The sequence below is a fragment of the Piliocolobus tephrosceles genome, chromosome 16 (assembly GCF_002776525.5).
Source record: "Piliocolobus tephrosceles isolate RC106 chromosome 16, ASM277652v3, whole genome shotgun sequence".
NCBI classification, from domain to species: Eukaryota; Metazoa; Chordata; class Mammalia; order Primates; family Cercopithecidae; genus Piliocolobus; species Piliocolobus tephrosceles.
In genome coordinates this window covers 45844278-45854284 of record NC_045449.1, presented here as the reverse complement: position 1 = coordinate 45854284, position 10007 = coordinate 45844278, and the positions used below count along the sequence as shown (strand labels likewise).

Below are 10007 nucleotides of genomic sequence, written 5' to 3'. Positions count from 1 at the left end.
GACACAGCGAGACTCCGTCTCAAAAAAAAAAAAAAAAAAAAAAAAATTACATATCATACATGCAGTGAGTGGGTTTTTTCCACTCTCCAGCATCATTGCAGGACATGCCTTGCCTTGCACATTATGGCTCTAAATACGGAGTTGCCTATAGTCTCTTTCAGTACACCATGTTGTTTCTCACCTCTCTGCTTCTGCTTATGCCTGATATGCCCTGTATTAATTTCCTAGGGTTGAAGTAACAAAGTGCAGGACTTAAAAACAGCAGAAATTTATCTGCTCACAGTTCTGGAAGCTAGAAGTCTGAAATCATGCCCCTTCCAGAACTTCCAGGGGAGGATCCTTCCTTGCTTCTTTCAGTTCCTGGTAGGCCCAGGCATTCCTTGACTTGTATAGCACAACACCAAATTCATGTGGGCATCTTCATGTGGCCATCGTCTCTGAGTCTGTGTGTCTCTATGTCTTCACGTGGCATTATCCCTGAGTGTCTGTCTCTGTGTCTAAATTTTCTTCTTCTTAAAAGGACACCCAGCCAGGCATGATGGCTCACATCTGTAATCCCAGCACTTTGGGAGGCTGAGGCAAGAGGATTGAGGCCAAGAGTTCAAGACCAGCCTGGGAAGCATAGTAAGTCCCCATTCTCCACAAAAATACAAAAATTTGCTGGGCATTAGTAATGTACCTCTAGTCCCAACTACTCGGGAGACAGACAGAAGGATCTCTCGAGCCCTGGAGATGGAGGCTGCAGTGAGCTATGATTACACCACTGCACTCCAGCCTGGGTGGCAGAGCAAGACTCTGTCTCAAAATAAAAAGAAAAAACAAAAAAGGACACCAGTTGTATTGGATTCTAGCCTACCCTACTCCAGTATGCTAAGGTTCCTTGCAGCCTCAACATTCCGGGCTCAAGCAATCTTCCCACCTCAGCTTTCCAAGTAGCTGAGACCACAGATGTGTGTCACCACGCCTTGCTAATTTTGTTTATTTTTTTGTGGAGACGGGGTCCCACCATGTTGCTGAAGCTGGTCTCGAACTCCTGGACTCAAGCAATCTTCCTGTCTCGGTCTCCGAAAGTGCTGGGATTACAGGCATAAGCCACCACATTTTCAATGACCCTATTTCTAAATAAAGTCACATTCTGAGGTACTGGGATTTAGGACTTCAACATGTCTTTTGCTGGAGGGTGACACAATTTAACCCATAACATACCCTTTTCCATTTTCTCACCTGATCAACCTCTCTTGACCCTTCACAGGCCAGCTGAGCCGCCATCTCTTCGAGGAAGTTTTCCCTGAAACCCTCAGGTAGGCCTGTGCTCTTCCATGGCGGCCACATCAGCACATAGCACATTTAATTGGAAGTCTCCACATATGGGTTGGTTTTCCTTACTTAAAACATCCTTATCATCCCTTGGGGGTAAGGACTGTATCTTTTCCATCTTTAATATGCCCAGCACTTGTCTCTTATATTAATTAGTTCAAGACTAAGTGGGTTGGAGGCTCAAAAGTACAGTAGCTTGCCAGGCATGGTGTCTCATGCCTGTAATCCCAGCACTTTGAGAGGCCGAGGCAGAAGGGTCACTTGAGCCCAGGAGTTCAAGGTCAGTCTGTGCAATAGAGCCAGACCTCATCTTTACAAAAAAAGTACAGTGACTTAAGGAGGAATAGAAGCTCATTTCCCTCCCTCATAGCAGTCCTGAGTTGAGCAGCGCAGTTTGGTAAGGATCTTGCCCCACCTGACCATCTGAGGACTCTAGTTCCTTCCAGATTGTTGCGCTGCAAATATAAGGACTCTGTCCTCATCTGCTTGACAGAAGCTGGATAACAGGCACATCTGTCTTCCAGGTTGGAGGAAGAGGGAAAAGACTGTGGGAAAATACATGCCTGGTGCCTAAAAGTTCAGACCCAAAGCGGCCCTCATAACTTCTGCTCATATTCTCTTGCTGAGAGCTTAGCCACATGGCTACAGTTAGTTGAAAGGAAGGCTAGAAATGTGTCCTCAATTGAACAGCAATGACTGTATTACAACTCTGTTATAGTTCCATAATTCCTTATCTCCAAGTTCTGAAATCTCAAAAGCTGTGAAAATTGAAAGGTTGTGCGTTTGTGTGTGTGTGTTGTTGTTGTTGTTGTTGTTGTTGTTGTTGAGACAGGGTCTTTCTCTGTCATACAGGCTGGAGCGTAGTGGCATGATCACGGCTCACTGCAGCCCCAACCTACCAAGCTCAAGGGTTTTCCCACCTCAGACTCCCAAGCAACTAGGGCTACAGGTGTGTGCTATTGTGCCCAGCTAATTTTCTTACTTTTGTAGAGACCAGGGCTTGTTATGTTGCCCAGGCTGGACTTGAACTCCCAGGCTCAAGCAATCGTCCTGCCTTGGCCTCCCAAAGTGTTAGAATTACAGGCATGAGGCCAGCCAAAAGTTTTTTCTTAAGTTTGGCACAGACACAAGTGGTGGCAAAATCTGACTTGAAATGACATGAGGAATTTATAGAGACATCTATAAAGACTATTTATAGTCTTTATAGTCTTTATTTCATTCTCTTAGAATGAATATCAATGTATTTTATTGCAGAAGTGCCAACATATTTGCTTAAGCTCTCCCCAGACCCCACTGGGGGATTGAATAATATGCAGTGTGTGCAGCATATCATCTCTCTGAAAACCAAACACTTTTAAATTTTAGGGCTCCTCTTAGACCCACGCAAGAGGACCCCACACTTTGGAGGGCCTTACTTTGCCCTTCTTCTAGATAGCCCTTGCTAATTAGGTAGGCCCGTGAAGCAAAATGAAGGGCCTCTAACTACCTGAGCACCCCCCAACCATGTCCCAGGTACCTGAGACACTGGAGTTTGCTGCCCAAGTGGTCCACAGCCTGTGCAGATCTCTTTAATAGGTCAACCTTCTGGATGGGTGCAGGGTGGGAGTTACTGCTGTCATATGCACTCTTAAGCCCAAGACATAACCAAAGAGCAGCTTTTTGCACCAGGTATGGATAGAGGCTGGTTGTGCAAACTAAAATGTCCCTACACGTGCCCATGAAACCACTCAAGGTAAGGATAGAATCGAGTGTGCAAAGAGAAAGGGGATAGAGTAGTTATCCAAAATTGTACATTTGACCCTGGCCATACCTATCAAAGTAGGACAGAACACAGTTCTTATTTATTTATTTGTTTGTTTGTTTGTTTATTTTTCGAACAGAGATGGGGTCTCACTATGGTGCCCAGGCTGTTCTTGAACTCCTGGGCTCAAGTGATCATCCTGTCTCAGCCTCTCAAAGTGCTCAGATTATAGGCATGAGCCACCACACGCAGCTCAGAAGACAGTTCTTATTTAGTAGCTTATTAACTTGATTTACATATTGTAAATATATTAGGCATGGATGTGTGGGCCTCCAGGCCTGCGTGTTCAAGTGAGTCTGTACATCAACTCCAGATATTTTATTTTATTTTATTTTATTTTATATTTGAGATGGAGTCTCTTTCTGTCACCCAGGCTGGATTGCAATGGCACGATCTCGGCTCACTGCAACCTCCACCTCCTGGGTTCAAGCGATTCTCCTGCCTCAGCCTCCTGGGTAGCTGGAATTACAGGTGCCCATCAACATACCTGGCTAATTTTTGTATTTTTAGTAGAGACGGGGTTTCACCATGTTGGTGAGGCTGGTCTCAGTCTCAAACTCCTGACCTCAGGGGATCCACCCACCTAGGCCTCCCAAAGTGCTGGGATTACAGGCATGAGCCACCGGCCTGGCTGAGCCCTAGAGATTTTAGAGAGGGACTGTGTACTCGTGCTATGGGAGAACAGGAGAATGGACCCTACAGCTTGGTTCCTGGCACTTAGTAGGTACTTGATAAAGGACTGCTGAACTGAAATAGGAACAAGACCTAGCTCATAGGCTTACTGGAATGATCACAGATAGTGTATGTGAAAGCCTGACGTGAATTATGAAAGGGTCCCTGAATGTGGAGGAGGAGGAGGAGGATGGACGGAGTGGAGAAGTTCAGGGAGACCCGAGAGTAGATGTAGAGTCGATGACTGAACAACAGAAGATGCCAAATGGTATTTGACAAACTACTGAGGAATATTAGCAGTTGCATTCATTATGAATCTTGTTGAAACACCAGAAACCAACTCAAGATAGCTTAAACAAGTTGGGGGCAGAGGGGAGGATGAAGAGAAGTGGGTTAAAGGGTATAAACATATAGACAGAAGGCATAAATTCAATGTTTGATAGCAGAGTAGGGTGACTACTGTTAACAAAAATGTATTGTATTGGGGGGATGGACACCCTAAAAACCCTGACTTGTTTGTTATGTATTATATATATGTAATAAAATGTCACATGTACCCCATGGATTGTACGAAAAACAAGATAGCTTAGCCAGGCGTGGTGGCTCACGCCTGTAATTCCAGCACTATAGGAGGCTGAGAAGGGCAGATGGCTTGAGCCCAGTTCAAGAACAGCCTGGGCAACATGGAGAAATCCCATCTCTACAAACACAAAAGAATTAGCTGGGCATGATGATGTGCACATGTAGTTTTAGCTTGGGAGGCTGAGGTGGGAGGATCACTTCAGCACAGGAGGTCAAGACTGCGGTGAGCTATGATTGCACCACTGCACTCCAGCCTGGGTGACAGAGTGAGACCCTGTCTCAAAAATATATATACACAGTCCCAGCCTGTAGTCCCAGCTCCTGGGGGAAGTTGAGCCCAGGAGTTCGAGGCTGCAGTGAGCCGTGTGTGTATGTGTGTGTGTGTGTATATAGATACATACATACATGTGTATAATTATATATGTGTATGTATGCACACACATATATACATATATGTATATATGTACACACACACACACACACATATATATATATATATATATATAGCTAGAACAAAAAGAGGGGGAATTGATGAAAAGAAAATAAAATGTATTCAATCCAGACCTCCTCTCACAGAGCAAGTTGTAATCTACTTCTCATTTCTGCTTCTTTTTTCTTCAGGTCTGATGCATTTTTCTTTATCTGCAGACCAGCTCCTCACACCACCAAATCTCAATGGAAAAATGCGACATTCCAGATTCAGCCACCCAAAGAGGGGTTTCCCCCCCTCTTTGTCTCTATAATACATTTTATAGGAAGGAATTCTGTCCCAGTTAATTTGAACTGGGACCAGAGCAACAGAGGCCCACTGCTCAAAACGGTTGTCACCCGTGGGTAAGGGGAGCAGTCAGAGAGTCGTCATGACTGCGGTGGCAGTCCCACTCCAATCCACCTTGTGGCTTCCTAGCCTGCAACACACTTCCTCCCAGACACACAAAAGGTGCCACTGCCTGAGTCTTCCTGGAAGGGAGTTTGGCGCCCCCCAACATTGGGAGGGGAGCTTACAACACAGGACTATCTGTTTCCACAGATAATCTCCTCACAGAACTCCACTCAGGACCACATATATTCTCGAGGTAAGGGAGGAAGTTCACATGTCGTGTAACAGTTTTTTGTTTGTTTGTTTTGAGGGAGGGTCTCGCTCTGTCACCCAACCTAGAGTGCAGTGGCGCGATCATGACTCACTGCAGCCTCGAATTCGAGTTCAGCCTCCCCAGTAGCTGGGACTACAGGTGCTTACCACCACGCCCAGCTGATTTTTTAATTTTTAATTTTTTGTTTTTTATGTTATGTTATTTATTTATTTATTTATTTTGTAGAGACAAAGTCTCTTGATGTTGACTAGGCTGGTTTTGAACTCCTGGGCTCAAGCAATCCTCCTGCCTTGGCCTCCCAAAGTGTTGGGATTACAGGCATGAGCCACTGTACCCGGCCCATATAACAGATTCTTAAGGTTACTTCTTTTGAAAGTTTGCATATAGTGACTTCACACATCACATTGTTTTACAACTAAGGTATATTAATGCTTAATGGAAATTTCCATTTATTATTTATTTATATTTTATTTATTTATTTATTTTTTGAGACAGAGTCTTGCTGTGTTGCCCAGGCTGCAGTGCAGTGGTGTAATCTTGGCCCACTGCAACCTCCGCCTCCCAGGTTCAAGCGATTCTCCTGCCTCAGCCTCCCAAGTAGCTGGGATTACAGGTGCCTGCCGCCATGCCTGGCTAATTTTCATATTTTTAGTAGAGACAGGGTTTCACAATGTTGGCCATGCTGGTCTCGAACTCCTGACCTCAGGTGATCCGCCCGCCTTGGCCTCTCAAAGTGCTGAGATTACAGGTGTGAGCCATCACACTCAGCCTATTTATTTTCTGAGACAAAGTCTTGCTCTGTCACTCAGACTGGAGTACAATGTCATGATCTTGGCTCACTGTAACCTCAGCCTCCCAGGTTCAAGCAGTTTTCGTGCTTCAGCAACCCAAGTAGCTGAGACTACAGGCATGCACCACCATGCTTGGCTAATTTTTGTATTTTTTAGTAGAGACCAGGGTTTCACCATGTTGGCCAGGCTGGCCTCGAACTCCTGACCTCAGGTGATCCACCGCCTTGGCCTCCCAAAGTGCTGGGATTCCAGGCATGAGCCACCATGCTTGGCTGGAAATTTCCATTTTAATATTTTGTTTGCAGATAGCTTGAATCATGCTGGGTAGTGGGATGGTACACAGAACAGAATGTATTCTTCTACATGTGCATATATCTGATTGCATATATAATACACATTATTACATATTAGGCAGAGTTCTGAGTTGCAGCTCTAACCAGGTTAAAGGAATTAAGGATAGACTCTATTTTCTGACATAACTGAAACGTTCAGGGAGCTTCAGGTGCTATTGAATTCAAGGGTTCAACAACCTCATTAGCTTGCCCTTAATGGTTCTGTGTCCTTTCCTCTCTCCTTCTCCCCCTCCTTCCCTCCCTTCGTTTCTCAGCTCTTCTTTCCTTTGGCTTCACATAACTCCAGGCTAATGTCATCCTTTTTGTCCCAATCTTAGATAAAAAGGCCATCTTTCCTTTCAGGCAATGGAATATGATTGGCCAGGCCTAGGTCACTTGCCAACCTCTACACCCTTATGTTTTTGGAGTGGGGTAGGAGGAGGAGAAATAAAGAATTCTACTTTATGTGTCTGTGTATGTATCGTTTCTATGAGAAAAAGTTTAGCAGAAAACTTTAATGTTAAATAAATAATGGCATATTCACACCAAAAATATATACATAGCCGTTAAAAGAGCAGGGTTTCTACATACTGCATAGAAAGGTATCCTCAGTATGTTATTAAAGACAATTTGCAGAACAGAAGGTATAATATCATATAGTGTTTTAAGAAAATATTTTTTTGTTTGTTTGAAACAGGGTCTTCCTCTGTTACCCAGGCTGAGGTACAGTGGCTTGATCTCAGCTCACTAAGCCTCAAACCCCTGGGCTCACGCAATCCTCCCACCTCAGCCTCCTGAGTAGCTGGGACCACAGCTCTGCACCACCATGCCCAGCTAATTTTTGTATTTTTTATAGAGACAGGGTTTTGCCATGTTGCCAGACTGGTCTCAGACTCCTGGCCTCAAGCGATTCACCCACCTCAGTCTCCCAAAGTGCTGGGATTGCAGGTGTGAGCCACCACGCCCAACCTAAGAAAAGATTTTAAGCATGGTTACAAATTCAGAGAAAATGTCTGTACAGGTATACAATAAATTATTAGTAATGATAGCCTCTGAAAAGTAAAAGGAGGCCTAGAAGAACAGAAGTTCCAGGTTACTTTAGTCTCCTGCACTATTTGGGCTTCTTTTTTATTTCTTAAACATTTTACTATGAAAAAGTTTCAACATACAGAAAAGTTGAAAATTTTACACGAAACATCTGATATCCACCTTCTACATTGTTCCTTTGACAATTTGTAATACTTGCTTTGTCACATGTTTATTCATCCCACTACTCAGCATGCGTATCGTTAATTGCTTCCCTGGTTTGTCTTTTAATTAAACGTTTCATTTTGAGATAATTGTAGGTTCACATGCAATTGTACAAAGATATCCCATGTACAGAGATCCAGTGTGCCCTATAGCCATTCTCCCAAAGGTAACATATTGCAAAACTCCAAGAAGACTGAGTTCTGTATTGATGTGATTGAAGTCCCTCCACAGGGTTCCCCTGGGGCCCTTCACAATAACTGTGCGTCCCTTCAGAGTAATGTTAACATTTTCTGGAATGTCAACAGTCTGATTGCTGAGAATGGTCTTCATTCTCGCAGTAGACGCTGCTAATAGCACAATATCACAACCAGGATACTGACACTGATATGTCAAAATATAGAACAGTTTCATCACCACAAGGATCTCTCAGGTTTCCATTTTATAGTTACCCCCATTTCCTCCATTTCCTTACTGCTCCTGCTCCCTGCTCTTTTTTTTTTTACTTCCTTCCTTCCTTCTTTCCTTCCTTCCTTCCTTCCTTCCTTTCTTACCTCCCTCCCTCTCTTCCTTCCTTCCCTCCCTCCTTCCCTCCCTCCCTCCCTCCCTCCCTCCCTCTCTCTCTCTCTCTTTCTCTCTTTCTCTCTTTCTTTCTTTTTTTGACAGGATATCATTCTGTCACCCAGGCTGGCGATCACGAGGTGCCATCACGGCTAACTGCAGCCTTGACCTCCTGGGTTCAGGCGATCCTCCTGCCTCAGCCTCCTGTATAGTTGGGATCACAGGCTCATGCCACCATGCCTGGCTAATTTTAAAAAAATATTATTATTATTATTTTCCAAATCTGTTGGTCTTTTATTGTATTATTTAAATATCACAAATAGGTAGAAATCATCCAGCATTCTGTTTCTGTAGCTGGACAACTCTGAGATCTTATTCATCAGCCTGCTGAACAGTTCCCTTTTCAGAGACATAGATACCATTCAAAAATTTTCTGATATCCTTGTTTTTAACTGTTGTGGCTTGCTGAATCAAAGCTGCTGAATTTGAAACAAGCTCAATGTCATTTCCTTCAAGGATGAATTCATCTTTCTGGGCTTGAGATACTGAACGAGCAACACGTAGTCTCATCTGAACCTTGTGGATGTATTTTTCACCCAATAAATTTTGGATTTCAACAAGAGACCCATTCTCCTAGATAACAACGTTGATGGGGAAGTGAGCGTACACAGACCTCATCTTGTAACTGAGGCCCAGTGTAACACCCTTGATCGTGTTCTGTACATGACTACAAATAGTCTGAACAGCAGCCAGTTCCTTTCTGTTACCCTACCGTTTGTCAACCCAGAGCCTCTTTTTTTCTTTCCAAGAAGACCGAGTTCTATACTGATGTGACTGAAGTCCCTCCACAGGGTTCCTCTGGGGCCCTTCACAATAACTGCGTCCCTTCAGAGTAATGTCAACATTTTTTGGAATGTCGACAGTCTGATTGCTGAGAATGGTCTTCATTCTTGCAGTAGATGTGGCTAAAAATTATTTTTAGAGTTGGGTCTCCCTATATTGCCCAGACTAATCTCAAACTCCTGGGCTCAAGCAGTCCTCACACCTTGGCCTACCCAGGTGCTGGGATTACAGGTGTGAGCCACTGTGCCAGGCCTTCTGCTCCCCACTTAACCCCTGGCAACTACTAATCTGTTCTCCATTTCTACAGTTTTTTTTTTCAAGAGTGTTATATATATAATGGAATCAAGCAGTACGTAACCTTTTGGGATTGACTTTCTTCACTCAGCATAATGCTCAGGAGATTCATCCAGTTTGTTGCATGGGTCAACAGTTCATTCTTTTTTATTGCTACATAGTATTCCATGGTATGGATGTACTACAGTTTATTTAACCATTCAGCCATTGATGGACATTCGAGTTGTTTCCAGTTTTTGGCCACTAAGAATAGAGTTGCTATAAACACTCATGTATTCTTTTTTGTGAACATAAATTTTTATTTCTCTGGAACAAATTCCCAAGAGTCCATATGGTAGTTCCATGTTTAGTATTTTTAAGAAACTGCTGACTGGGCGTGGTGGCTCACACCTATTATCCCAGCACTTTGGGATGCCGAAGTGGGCAGATCGCTTGAGCCCAGGAGTTCAAGACTAGCCTAAGCAACATGGCT

General features: G+C 43.9%; 1 pseudogene; it reads right to left on the bottom strand.

Moving 5' to 3' along the window:
• Positions 1-8770: 8770 nt before the first annotated feature.
• On the bottom strand, positions 8771-9346 carry LOC111537280 (annotated as a pseudogene).
• Positions 9347-10007: the final 661 nt, after the last annotated feature.